Here is a 13,400-nt window from a genome sequence, read left to right on the forward strand (position 1 = left end):
CATCGCTCACGCATGCTCATAAATTCGGTTTAACCTAACTCAAATGTCGGCTCGTTCTCCAGGTAATAGGTGTTCCGTGAACCATCAACTTAAAAACCTTCAACCTTAGTCATCTTATCTGACTTTTTTTCAAGATCTTACCGGTTGAGTTTTCTTGTAACTTCGGTTTTACAAGATATCGACCTATTTTCTATTAAAATTGGGATTTATCGATAGTTAACCCTAAATGAGCATGCATCTTATCTTTGTTATAGATTTTAGAAGTCTAGGTTATTTTATAACAATTATAAAATAAATTATAACAATTATAACCCTAGAGCATTCATCTATAACATTCTTCCTTCAAACAAAGATGCTTTAATATAATACTTATATTAAAACTAAGCATGCATAGTATATATTTTATAACACTTATAAGATATAACAAATGCATGTAACATGCTTTTGCTATGGTGGGGTTTTAAAACTATATGCCATACTATATGCACACATAATTAAACAACATTATACATCACATGTATAATAGGTAAACAACTTTAAAGTGGACCGATTTTGGCATTAAAAACAAATAAATAACTAATTTATTACAAAAAATAGCAACCAGCTTCCCGGAATCGGCTTCAAACACTTTGAACCATCTTGAACCGGCCAAAAAACTCTCGAACTGGCCCAAAAATCCAAAAAATCAAGTTGAACCGGTCAAACTGGCTCAACCAGGTCAAACAGACCGGTCCAGACCGGCTGGTATTTCGAGAGGATTGCGGTTTATGAACTGAAGAGGCACTCTGTGGTGGTATTTCAACGCACGCTGGCACAGTCAATGGAAGTGCAGGGTGAGGCGGGTTGAACAGAACGCGCAAGCGCGCGATTCGCGGGTGAACGATGCATGCGAGGCAGCTTCGGGCGAAGAACCCGGGTCGGAGCGCTCGGGCTGGCGGGTCGGGTCTCGGAGTCTTCTCTCGGGTCTAGGGGCTAAAACCGGGTCCTTCTCCATTTTTTGATGTTGTCCTCTCTCCCAGAATCAAGAAATTACAACCTAATTTCAACTCTAATGACTCCAAAAAATTTGACCCTTTTTCACACATTAACGCTCATAAACATGTGAGCAATTACAATTTTTCACAAGAAATTTAAAGAAAAACAATGCCAAAATCATAATAAATATACTTTAGTCCATATTTCATTCAACCTTTGAATAAAAAGGAAAAAGAAACACCCACCAAAAGCAATTGAGCGTAATTAAAGCATGCTCTGATACCACATGATGGAACACGAGACATATGCTGCGGAAAAAGGATCTAATTATACTCTAATTGCTTTTAATTTAAAGGAAAAAAGCATGCAATTGAAGGAAAAAACACTAAATTAATAATTACTTTTGAAGCTCCCAAAAACCGCTTTTCCTTGCTGAATCTTGACTCGAACTTCCGGACCACCACTAGAATTGACCTACTATGCTCTGGACTTGAACCGGGTTATGGGACCAGATAAATGAAGAACCCGAGAGAGAGAAAGATATGGAAAAGAAGATAGTATTTTGGGTTGGGTTTGGGTTTTGAACTTCACTCAAAGAAAATAGTTTTTTTCAAGCCCAAATTTGAAAACAAATTTAGCAAAATGACAAAAGTTTTTTCTCCAAATTGAAAGACCAATTTTATAGAAAAAAAAGCCATGCAACAATTGCATGGAATCAATTCATAAAAAACCTAACACCTAGAATCCACAATAGCCAACACCTAGCTCACTATTTTGTTAGTGAAATTATCCAACAAAAGTTTGGATTTTCCCACTAACTTTAGTCAAAGGGCAAAATAGTCATTTTGTCAAAGTCAAACTTTGACCTAAAAGTCAACATTTTGACTTTTTATGATTTTTCCGTGTTGACTAATTTTGACCTCCCGAGCATGAATCCACATTCATTTTCTCGAAATTCAAATCACATTTGAATATAAGGTAGGACAAAGTTTGACTTTTCAAAGTCAAAAGTCAACTCTTTGACTTTTTACATCTTTGACCATTTCCATCATTTTCGAGCTTCCGAATATGAACGTATTCATATTCTTGATATTTAAATCAGATTTAAATATTAAAGTTGTATCTCTAAACTAAAAAACTCGACCACTATATCACATATACTTGTCGGTTTCTCTCTCTTCACCTAATTCGAACAATTTGAATCATTCTATCAAACTGTTCTAAATTTATTCCATATGAGCTAGTAGGGGAACCTAATGGACCTACAGATCATGGGCTCCAACAATCCGAGATTAACCGGTAAAACTCTTTAACCTAACTAATCAACATTTGTTAACTAACGGGTCATTTTACTAAAGTCCTGTAGTTGCACTCCCCTCACTGTAGATATATTTTTGTCCATCTGATATAACAATAATCAGTAAGCTAATCCTTCATAGGTTATTCGTAATCTCGGCTGGGTCATAAAAACCGTTTTACCCCCAAGACTACATCTTGTTCCTTAAGTTCCACTGATCCTCTAATGAACACTTGGTTTAAGGTCTAACCTATAAATCGAACCCTTTTCGGGCCAAGGAGAGGGTGGGGCCCCTTGTTCAAGATCTGGATTCAGTACTAAAGGGAACAACCTATCTACTATCCCTATAATGGGAGGAGTGAATTCCATCTTGCACCCTATGATCCCAGCTATCCACCTGATCTTACCCCTAAAATGGGAGGCTTATTGGGCCAGCGATGATGAGCTGCCTTCACCTATGCAGATCTAAGGATAATTCCGAGTGAATAGGAGTTCATAGTTAGCTTAGGATTAAGATTAAGTTACCTAAGTCATCAATTAACGAAATAGTCAGTTTTATACATAAAACGACATTTAGAACGTAAAAAGTGACTATTTCATGGTTTAGTCTTATGCAAACTCATTGCATAGGATGCCTCCACTCACATATCTCTATACTAACTACAAAGTGGGCCGCATCCATAGTGTCCCCAGAATAAGGCGCCCAACCTTATTCATATACTATAGACCATTTTAGCTATATATTTGAACTTGATCCACATTTATGTCACTACATAAAGTTCAAACTACATTAAATAGCCTCAGGACCTTAGTTTATTGGATTCAAGATTACAATTTCAATAACAACTTTATCGAAAAACAAAACAGAATATGTTTATTAATTTACAAACTACGAGTTTTAGGACATAAAATCCAACAGAAATCAATCAAGCGTCCTAAATATTAATCAAGGCCGAAGACCATGCCTAATTAAACTATATGCTCTCAATTCTACAGGGTTCTTAGCGGTCATATAGAATTAGAAAAACATATGCATTAAAACAAGGATTCAATCGCATCGATTAAAAGTTAGGGAAAGCCATATTCAATTAACCAATTTATTCTTCAAATCTAAATTAAGCATGTAATGCAAAGATTCAACGTCAACCTATAAACCTAAACATGCACATTCAGCCATTGCTACTGAGGTAAAATCAAGCATAGATGAACTACGAGGAAATGTGCGAGCTTGAAATTAACTAGTGAAGATATGCAATCATGATAGGGTCGTCAGTCTAACACACAAATGAAAATCTAAATTCATCAAGATTCAAAGGAAAACATAGAATTGAAGAACATCACAATTTAATTACAGAAAGCTCAAGAAACTAGACATAGGGCTCTTTCTCAAAGAAAATTAGATAGAAATTACCTCTTAATTCATAGACAAAAAGATACACATCTGATCCATCAATTACAACCCAAAACAAAAAGAAAAACTAAACTAAAGACACTAAATTTTGAAGGGAAAAGAAGAAGAATGAAGGTCAACTTCGGCCTCCATCAAATTTGGCCCCAAAATTCGGCATATTTTGACCTAAAGATGAAGGGAGGTATTTATGGAAATTTAAGCAGCGTTGTAATGCTAGAAACAATGTTGCAACACTCGACAAATAAAGCCACTAGTGTCAGGGAAACATTGCAATGCTGGCATTGTTACCAACTCGGAGCATTGCAATGCTCCCTTGCACATTAGGCTACTGCCTTTCACCGTTAGGCGAGCGTCAGGGCTCCATATAAGGTGAGTGTTGCGACGTTGAAGCATGGGCATTTTGGCCTTTTTGACTCCTTTGAAGCCCGGATGCTCAAATGACCTCCAAATTGCTTCAAATTAGCCCCGTTCTTCACCAAATCGCCAATTCTACCTCTTGATTGCTCAGTACCTACAAAATAGGAAAATAAACACATAAAATTCAGCAACGAGCCCGAATTAAGCTAGGAATAATAGCTCTTTTTGAGAGCTATCAAACACCCCCAACTTAATTCTTGCTCGTCCCAAGCAAGGTAGAAACAAAAATCAAATAGAATATAAAACAATTTAAAACATGCTAGCTTAATTTGTAAGGTTGTTACTCCAGTCTCAACAGTCAGTTAAAATGAAATTTGTGATTAAGAATGAAATTCAATTATGTTCAATCAATGAAGCCCAAGTTTAAGGGTGGTTCTTAATCTATTCATGCATGAGTGAGCCTAGAGTTTTACTAGTTAAGCTTGCACAACCTGGAAAAGTTTTAAAAATGTTCTCATCCCATTTTCCCCTACACTGGCTTGGTTATCAACCTTGGACATACCAAACTTGAAAAGGGAGGGCGACACTAAGAGCAGGGTACCTAAACACACAAAAAAAAAAAAAAACATAAAGGGCATTTATTTTACCTAGAGGGCTAGCTTTCTCACCTAACAATCGGGAACCTATCCACTATTTTCTTGCGAGACCCTAACTAGACATGGCAGAGGTAGCTCTTTTCACCACTATTCATGCACACACGTATACTTTTTTTTTTTTTTTTGCAGGCACATCGACTTATGCCTCATTTTTTTAATGCTTTTTTTCTGAAAAGAATAGCAACTAGCTTGATTCTCTTTATTTTTCTTTCTTGCACACTAGGCCACTATTTTCTCACTTTGTCTAGTTTTTCTCTACAACAAGTATGGTTACTCCTAAGTTAAAGGTGGACCTTTCGGGGTGACAACAAAAGTATAAACCAGATAACCCAATTTTAAGCATGCAAGGTTTTATTTTCGCAAAATAATGACTTAAAGATGCATGAGAGACAAGAATTTTTTTTTTAAAAAAAATTAGGTTAAAATCATGATCATGCTTTCCTAATGTTTTTTCATGCAAATTTCATCATAGAAAGAGTGCGTCATAAACTATCATGATAACAACAGAGCAAACAAGCTAGCAAGGCAATCAATGCACACAAGCATAGTCTGAGCACAACGCTCAAGGATCCCAAGCTAATATAAAAACTAACCAACATGCACCCCACCCCCAACTTTAAAACGATACATTGTCCTCAATGTATCTCAAATATAGTTCAATAAAAATAAAGACAAGGGAACAAAAGCCTCCCCTTAAATCATAGTCGCACACAGGATGGTGGTGGTAGTAGGCTCGCCTCTAAAAAACAAAAAGAAAGCTAATCTAGAAAACAATAATTTTTTATCACATGGCTCCCTCTAGGAAGGGCAAATTTTTAACGTCGATTGCTCGACGTGACCTGTCCCCTTTCAGGACACAAAGAAATTCTCGTATTTCTCTGGTACATTCTTAGATGAGTCGATATAGCCTGGTAAGGCTATAAGGCTCTTCATCTTTTCAAAAGAACCAGATAGGTCGAATTTGTAATTTTTCGTATTAGACAAAAAAGGTAAAAAGAAAGAATCAAAAGACTCAAGGACTGACTCTTCAAAAAATAAAGACTCTTACTCAACTGACTCTTGAGAACAAGAAGAACAAAACTAAAAAATATACGATATACAAGACGACAGAACAAGGCGAGGTTTTTCAACCTCTAACTCCAGCACTTGGAAATCAACAGTTTTAGGCTCAGATTCTTCATAGTTCTTATAAAATTTCTCTAGACATGGCATGCTATCTTCCAACTCATCCTCGATGTCGACATAGGTTACCTCATCGCTGCACGCCTCGGTATTGTCATAACATGTGAGTAATAGGGATTCACACCCTCTCTCAACTAAATCAGAAGATTGAGTGATTGAGTCTCTCAAACTCTGAAGATCAGTTCCAACCTCAGTTTCAAAACTAAAGCTCTCCTTGAGCGTGGATCTCCTGCTCAAAAAGAAGATTTTTAATAGCAAGTTGTCTAATCACATCATCTAGTGGCATACCTGAGTCGGTGATATGAGCATGCATCGACATGTCAGAAGTGGTAGGGTATGAATCGTAGTGGAACTGGTCCCATCCTAGGATTCCATAGCCATACGACTCCTCCCATCTAGACCGATGAAAATCGTCATCCGTATAACTAGGATACCTTTGAAGGAACTCTTATCAAAGGGTACCTCTGAGCAGAAGCAAGATCGTTCCAAACTCATTGTGATAGAATAAAATGCATTCACAATCAAACAGGCTAGATATGCATTTCACATCAAATTACAGGCATGCTTTGAAAAATAAACAATAAAAAGAATGAAATACGTACCAGTTGAAGAACCCTTATTCACAGAAAACTCGTTCTCGTCCAAGGACTACTCCTCTCGCTCTCATTAAGAATGTCCAAGCAATCGTCCACCAAAGTCTACCCACGAACGGCCTCCTCACGAACATGACAGTAGATAACACACCACCACTTGGAACCCTCGGTATTCTCGGTGTGAGAATCCAGGAGGTGTGGGCTTTATTGGATTTGGTAGAGGGAAGGAGGAAAAAGGCAATCACATACCACGACCAAGCAAGTGGGAGAAGTCAGGTGTCTATCATATAAACGATGCTTAATCGTTTAGTAGAGGTACATGATCGTTTAATAAAAGGGTCATGATCGTATAAATGATTGTTTAGTAAATGTTCGGGCGCGCGATTTTTTAGGAAAAATTTAGACGATCGTTTAGTAAATCTTATACGATTGTTTAGTAAACCGCGCATGTGTATACGATCGTTTAGAAACGTGAGCTATCGTGTAGGCTCTCGGTTTGCTATGCGATAGGTAGTATGCACTAAAACTTAAGCAAATGTCTGATCTCTTTTCAAAATGAAAACGTTTTTCATTTTATCATTCAGTTATGAAAACTGAAGGCAACCACCCACTATCATTCGGTTACGGAGAAAAAGTCGAGCAACAATTATCCTATAATTGTCAAAATTAAATAATAAATATAATCATATTATATTCATTAACCTATAGTTTAATATCACATCATATGCAATAGATATGAACCATAGTCTTTTTCTCCTCCACTAGATATAAATCATATTTATATCATTTTCCTCCAATTAATGTATCTCATACATAAATCAATCATATCATATATAATCGAACTCCCTCTTGTCAATTTGAATACTTCAAACTGACCCAAAAACTTATTCTCAACATGAATCCATTGAGTTACCAAGGGGACCTTATGGACCTATGGCTCAAAGCTCCAACAGTACGTGAATAGCCGACGAAACTCTTTAGCCACAAGATCCACCATCCATTAACTGCCAAGCATTCCACTAAAGACCGCCAGCTGCACTCTTCTCACCACAGATATATTTTTGTGTCCATCGGATATAACCAATGAACAGTACGATAACCCTTCACAGATGCTCGTAAGTATAACTGGGCCAATTTACTGTTTTGCCCCTGTAGTTACATCTAACTCCTTAAGTACCACCGATCCCTCTAATGAACAATACAACATAGTCCTACTATGTGTGGATACCTATCGGGCCACAAGAAGAAGTGTGGCACCACATCGTTCAAGTCCCAGAATCAGTCCTCAAGAGGCAATCTATTTACTTACCCCCTACTTCGGGGAAGGAGTGAATTCCATCTTGTGTAGCTGAGTTCCTAGCTTCCAAATCAGAGGAATCCCCAAAGTGGTAGGTTTGAGTCGGCGATTTGGCCACTCACACCCATGCAAATCAAAGGACCGCCCTCAAAGGCAGGAGTTCCCAAGTCACTCAGGATTGAGGTTATGTTACCTATGGTTATCCTAGTGAAGTGAAGTCTTTATCATGAACGACGTTATATAACGAGACTACACTTTGTGGTCTGGTCTTATATAAACTCCTTTGTATAGGATGCCCCCACTCGCATGTCTCCACATGAATGATCAGGATCAGACCATCTGTAGCAAGTCACAACACTTGTTAACTATTCTACAAAGCAGGTGACATCGGTAGCGTTACCAGGATAAGGTTTCCCTCCTATATCCATATTATATAGACAATTTTGGTTATCAGTTAAAACATGATCCACTTGTATGTCTGCACATACATGCTTAAGTTACAAATGACAACCAGGGATCGTAGTTTATTGGTTTATAGTAAAGAAAATAAAACATCCAATGTTCATAGACAAAAGTGAAGAAAATATCATATATTATACATCACAAGCATTTGTTCAAAACTGTGTTTACAAACTATAGGACCCAACAAAAGTTTAGGACATCATCCCTAACAACTCTCTCATGGAGTAATCTCATGGCACAGGGCTCCACTACAGACTTGAGCATGCTTACTTAGGGTGATCAATCCTACATGCTTGCACCTGCTGCGGGTTACTACAACCAATTGACTAAACAAAGAAGTTAACTCAGCAAGTTGACCTCGAAAGTCACGAACCTCGTCACTAAGTCAAGATGCTCCACTTTATTGTCCCCATCCTTGTTGCTAATATTTGTCCTTTCTTAGAATACCGACGTAAAAAAGGAAAACAAAACAAAAGCAAAAGTACTCTAGCTAGAAATTTAACTAACGAAACATCAATGGCTTCCCCGAAGATGGCGACATTTTTGTTCGAACCATTTGCGATATCGTTTAATTCTTGAAAAGGACTACAAAACAAAAGAAAATTTATAAATACCGAACTACTCCTATTCACTACAAATACGTAGCAACAGAGGTAAGTCCAAGTCGATCTGCAGAGAAGCGCGATTTGTTTCGTTAAGCTAATTTCTTAACAAGAGCAGTGAATGAGGGGGTTTTGGTGTGGAAGAGATATGTGTGAAATTAAAATAAAAGGGTAAATGTAATCTAGAATAGGAGTCTATCTAATTTCTAGAGCAAGAGAGAGTTTTCTATGCAATTTCTATCATGGAAATCGATAATTAAACGAATATTCAATTCTATGCATGCTTGACTACCAAATTGATTTGATTTAACTAATCTCTACAAAGGCCGACGATCAATTAAATTGAAATCAATCAAGTGATCTAATTATTAATTATGTTCGAAAAGACCATGCCCTAATTAAATTATGTGCTCTCAATTCTACTGGGTTCTTAGCGATCATATAGAATTAGAAAAACATATGGATTAAGATCAAGGATTCAATCGCGTCGAAAAGTGAGGAAAAGCCATATTCAATTAACCAATTTATTCTACAAATCTAAATTAAACATGCAATGCAAAGATTCAAGGTCAACCTATAAACCTAAACATGCACATTCAACCATTGCTACCGGGGTAAAATCAAGCATAGATGAACTACGAGGAAACATGCAAGCTAGAAATTAACTAGCAAAGATATGCAATCATGATAGGGTCGTTAGTCCAACATACAAATGCAAATTTGAATTCATCAAGATTCAAAGAAAACATAGAACTGAAGAACACCACAATTTAACTACAGAAAGCTCAAGAAATTAGGCATAGGGCTCTTGCTCAAAGAAATTAGATAGACGTTATCCTTATTCATAGATAAATTCGAGATACACATCCGATCCATGGATTACAACCCAAAATTTTGACACTAAATTTTGAAGGGAAAAGAAGAAGAATGAAGGTTAACTTCGACCTTCATCAAATTTGGCCCCAAAATTCAGCATATTTTGACCTAAAAACGAAGGGAGATATTTATAGAAATTACGCAGCATTGCAACGCTCGAAAAATAAAGCCACTAGCGTCATGAAAACGTTGCAACGCTGGCGTTGTTACCAACTCGAAGCGTTGCAATGCTCCCTTGCACGTCAGGCTATTTCCTTTCAGCGTCAGATGAGCATCAGGGCTTAAGGAGCTCTTATTCAAGAGAACCAGTAAGTGGAAGCAAGATCCTTCCAAGCCCATTGTGTAAGAATAAACACATTCACAAACATACAAGAACAGTTATGCATTATAGAGAAAATTACAGTATGCTTTCTTACTAAAAAAAAGGAATTGAGAGATATACCTTTGAAGAACTCTTCTTCTGGGAATCTCTCGCTCTCATGAGCAATCGTCTAGCAATCTCTCACTCTTGTGAGTAATCGTCCAGCAACCTCTTACTCTTGTGACAATCACGAACTATCTGATCCTCGAACGTCAACCCTCGACACAACCAATCGATTACCTTGGTATTCTCGGAGTGAGAATCAAAGAGGTGTGGGCTCTGTGTGAATTTGGTAGAGGGAAGGAGGATGCATACGATTAAGCTACGCGATCGAGTAAGTGGGAGAAAGGTGTAGCCTATCGTATAGACAGTGGGTACTCAATCGTCTAGTAATCTCTCACTCTCGTGAGCAATCGTCTAGCAATCTCTCGCTCTCGTGAGCAATTGTCTAGCAAGCTCTCGCTCTCATAAGCAATCGTCTAGCCAATCGTTTAGTAACCTCTCGCTTGATGTTTTAATCTCTCGAAAAGGCCATCGTATAGCTTTCTTTTGCTCAAAATGATTAGTTATCTAATAATGAAGAGATCATTCATAAAATGAAAACTCTTTTCATTTTATTCTTTAGTTGTTAAAACTGAAAATAACCTCCCACTTTCACAGTTAATGGATAAAAGAAAAAACCAACTAAACAATTATCTCCTAATTGGTTTTTATTATAAATAAATATAATAACTAACTTATCATATTATATTTATAACCTATAGTTCTAATATCACATCATATGTAATATTTAAACCATAGTTCTTTTCTCCTTTATTTAATATAGATCATATATTTATAACCTATAGTTCTAATACCACATCATATGTAATATTTAAACCATAGTTCTTTTCTCCTTTATTTAATATAGATCATATTGATAACTTGTAGAAATACAAGTTATTAAAGCTAAAATTATTAAAACAATGGGAGAAAGCGATGGTGAATAGGCAATATTACGATTGAATGCGCCAAACTAAAAGAAAAATTGCGATTGCTAACTCTCATTGCATATAAGCAGTTAAACGGAGTTATTCTGTGCAGGAACAAAGCGATAACACGCTTTGAGTTTGCGATCCAAGGGTACCTCAAAGATGATCGCGTTATGACCTTGCATAAAGGCAGTGGCCTAATGTAATAAAATATGATGGGACGTAAAGCCGATAACGATCAGATCATAAATTCAGTTGACGGTAGTTGAAGATCATACTATTGCAAATACATTGAACTTTTGGTGACTATTAGACGGCGCCAACAGGGTATGGAAATGAATGTTGCCTATCCACGCAATCATTAGTGAGAAGAATTGTTTTGTCTGGAAGTCTATAAATACCCAATGCTACCAAACCGGGAGGACTTCCAAGCGAGGAGGTGAGGCAAAGCCGAGGGAAGGGAATTCTTGAGAAGAAATTAATTTTCGAAGAGGTTGAGAGACTGCTGGAAACAGCATGAAGGAGAGACACCAAACCTTTGCGAGAGCAAGAGTTAACAACTTGGGAAAGAATTGAAGTGATAAGAGTAGTGTAAAAAGCCAGAGGAAGCAAGACATTGCTTACCTGGCTTGATACTTCTTACACCATTTATTGTTTTGTAGTCAAACACTTTATTTGCAAGAATGGAAACTTCATTTCAATTTATGTTCAATCTCTTCACACCATGCATGAGTGGCTAAATTTGTGAATGGGTTGAGAAGTACTTAGCTAGCATGGCTTAAGCTATGCACTTTATGCGATCATCTTGTCTTATGTATGCTTCATTCATCATTTGGAGTACTTGAGAGAGTAGTCTAAAGATAGAATTTAGGCTTGAGAGAGTCAGATTAGATCGTATAAGCAAGAGTAGAGACTTAGAAATAAGTTCTATCTGCTGCATTCCATACACATTGCATGCGTCCTAGACATAGGAAATGTGTCATTATGCATTGAGAAATGTAGGGCTTAATATTTGTGTATAGCATGATCGCATGACTTGTACAATATCTTAAGAAATGCTAGCAAAACCTCTTCTCAACCCCTTTATCGCATATTTGTTACAACACCACCCTTTCATTGCTGTGCATTTAATTCCATCGCATTAGAAAATCAAAGTTAAATCACCATATACTTCTTAATCACCATCGCAATAGGATCAGAGAGTCTGTTGCATATCTGTTTAGTAATCCCTGCGTTCGACCCTGGACTTACCAGGACCCTAAGAAGGCTTATAGTTGGGCTTTGTTAGGAAAACTTGCATGATCATTACATCCACACATCCTTTCATCGCATGATAAATCAACGCATCAAGTTTTTGGCGCCGTTGCCGGGGATTACGGTATAGATTGCGCTAACATCAAACCTCTTTGATCTTTGCAGCTTTCAAACTTTGAAGTATTGTCATTCTTCTTGTGAAGGAAGAAGCAAGTGTCGTATGAGCGAAGGAAATACTCTTGAACTCAAGTATGAACCAGAGATTGAAAGAACTTTTCGCAAAAGGCAGAGAAACAGAAGTAAACGGCAAGGAAGAGTTCGTAGAATGGCTGAACAACCTGAAGAATAAATAGCGAATCCTATCCTACTAGCAAATGATCGCAATAGACATATCCGGGGCTATGCATCACCAAATTTGTATGATTTCTCCCCAGGAATCATGAGACCAGTATTTGATGGATTAAGGTTCGAAATGAAATGTTACAAATGAAACAAACAGCAGGACAGTTCGGAGGACGACGTGGTGAAGATCTGCATGCCCATCTATGAAGCTTCATTGAAATCTGCAACACTTATGTGTTCCTTAATATTTCCCCAAAAGAGGTTCGACTCACGTTATTTCCATTTTCACTATGCGATAAAGCGAGAAAATGAGCATATTCTCTCGAACCAGGAGAGATAACGTCATGGGAACAAGTTGTGGAGAATTTTTTTAAGAAGTATTTCCCTCCTGCAGAAAATGCCAGAAGAAGGAAATTGATCACCAATTTTGAACAAGAAGAAGATGAATCGCTCAGTGACGCATGAGTGAGATTCAAGAGACTAGTACGCGACTGCCCACACAATGGATTACCGGATTGCCTCCAAATGGAGATTTTCTATCATGGACTCAACTGTGCATCGCAGATAGCTGCCAATGTGGCAGCAGCAGGAGGTCTTCTGAATAAAACATATGATGAAGCAAAGAACATTCTTGATCGCATCTAAAAAAACCACGAAGATTGGCAAGAAAGCAATCAAAGAACAAAGACCCAAGAAGGTAATTCGAGTAATGGTGCCATTGCATCGTTACAAAATCAGATGAATGTGATGATAAACTTGTTGCA

The 13,400-nt window shown here is 37.4% G+C and overlaps 1 non-coding gene across 1 annotated transcript; it reads right to left on the reverse strand.

Annotated features, from left to right (window-relative positions):
• Positions 1-13,038: 13,038 nt before the first annotated feature.
• On the reverse strand, positions 13,039-13,145 carry LOC120068602 (small nucleolar RNA R71). The gene has a single exon (XR_005479240.1). It is a non-coding gene; the product is annotated as a small nucleolar RNA R71 (small nucleolar RNA).
• Positions 13,146-13,400: the final 255 nt, after the last annotated feature.

The sequence above is a fragment of the Benincasa hispida genome, chromosome 12, assembly GCF_027475165.1.
Source record: "Benincasa hispida cultivar pf3 chromosome 12, pf3_genome.v1.1, whole genome shotgun sequence".
Lineage (NCBI taxonomy): Eukaryota > Viridiplantae > Streptophyta > Magnoliopsida > Cucurbitales > Cucurbitaceae > Benincasa > Benincasa hispida.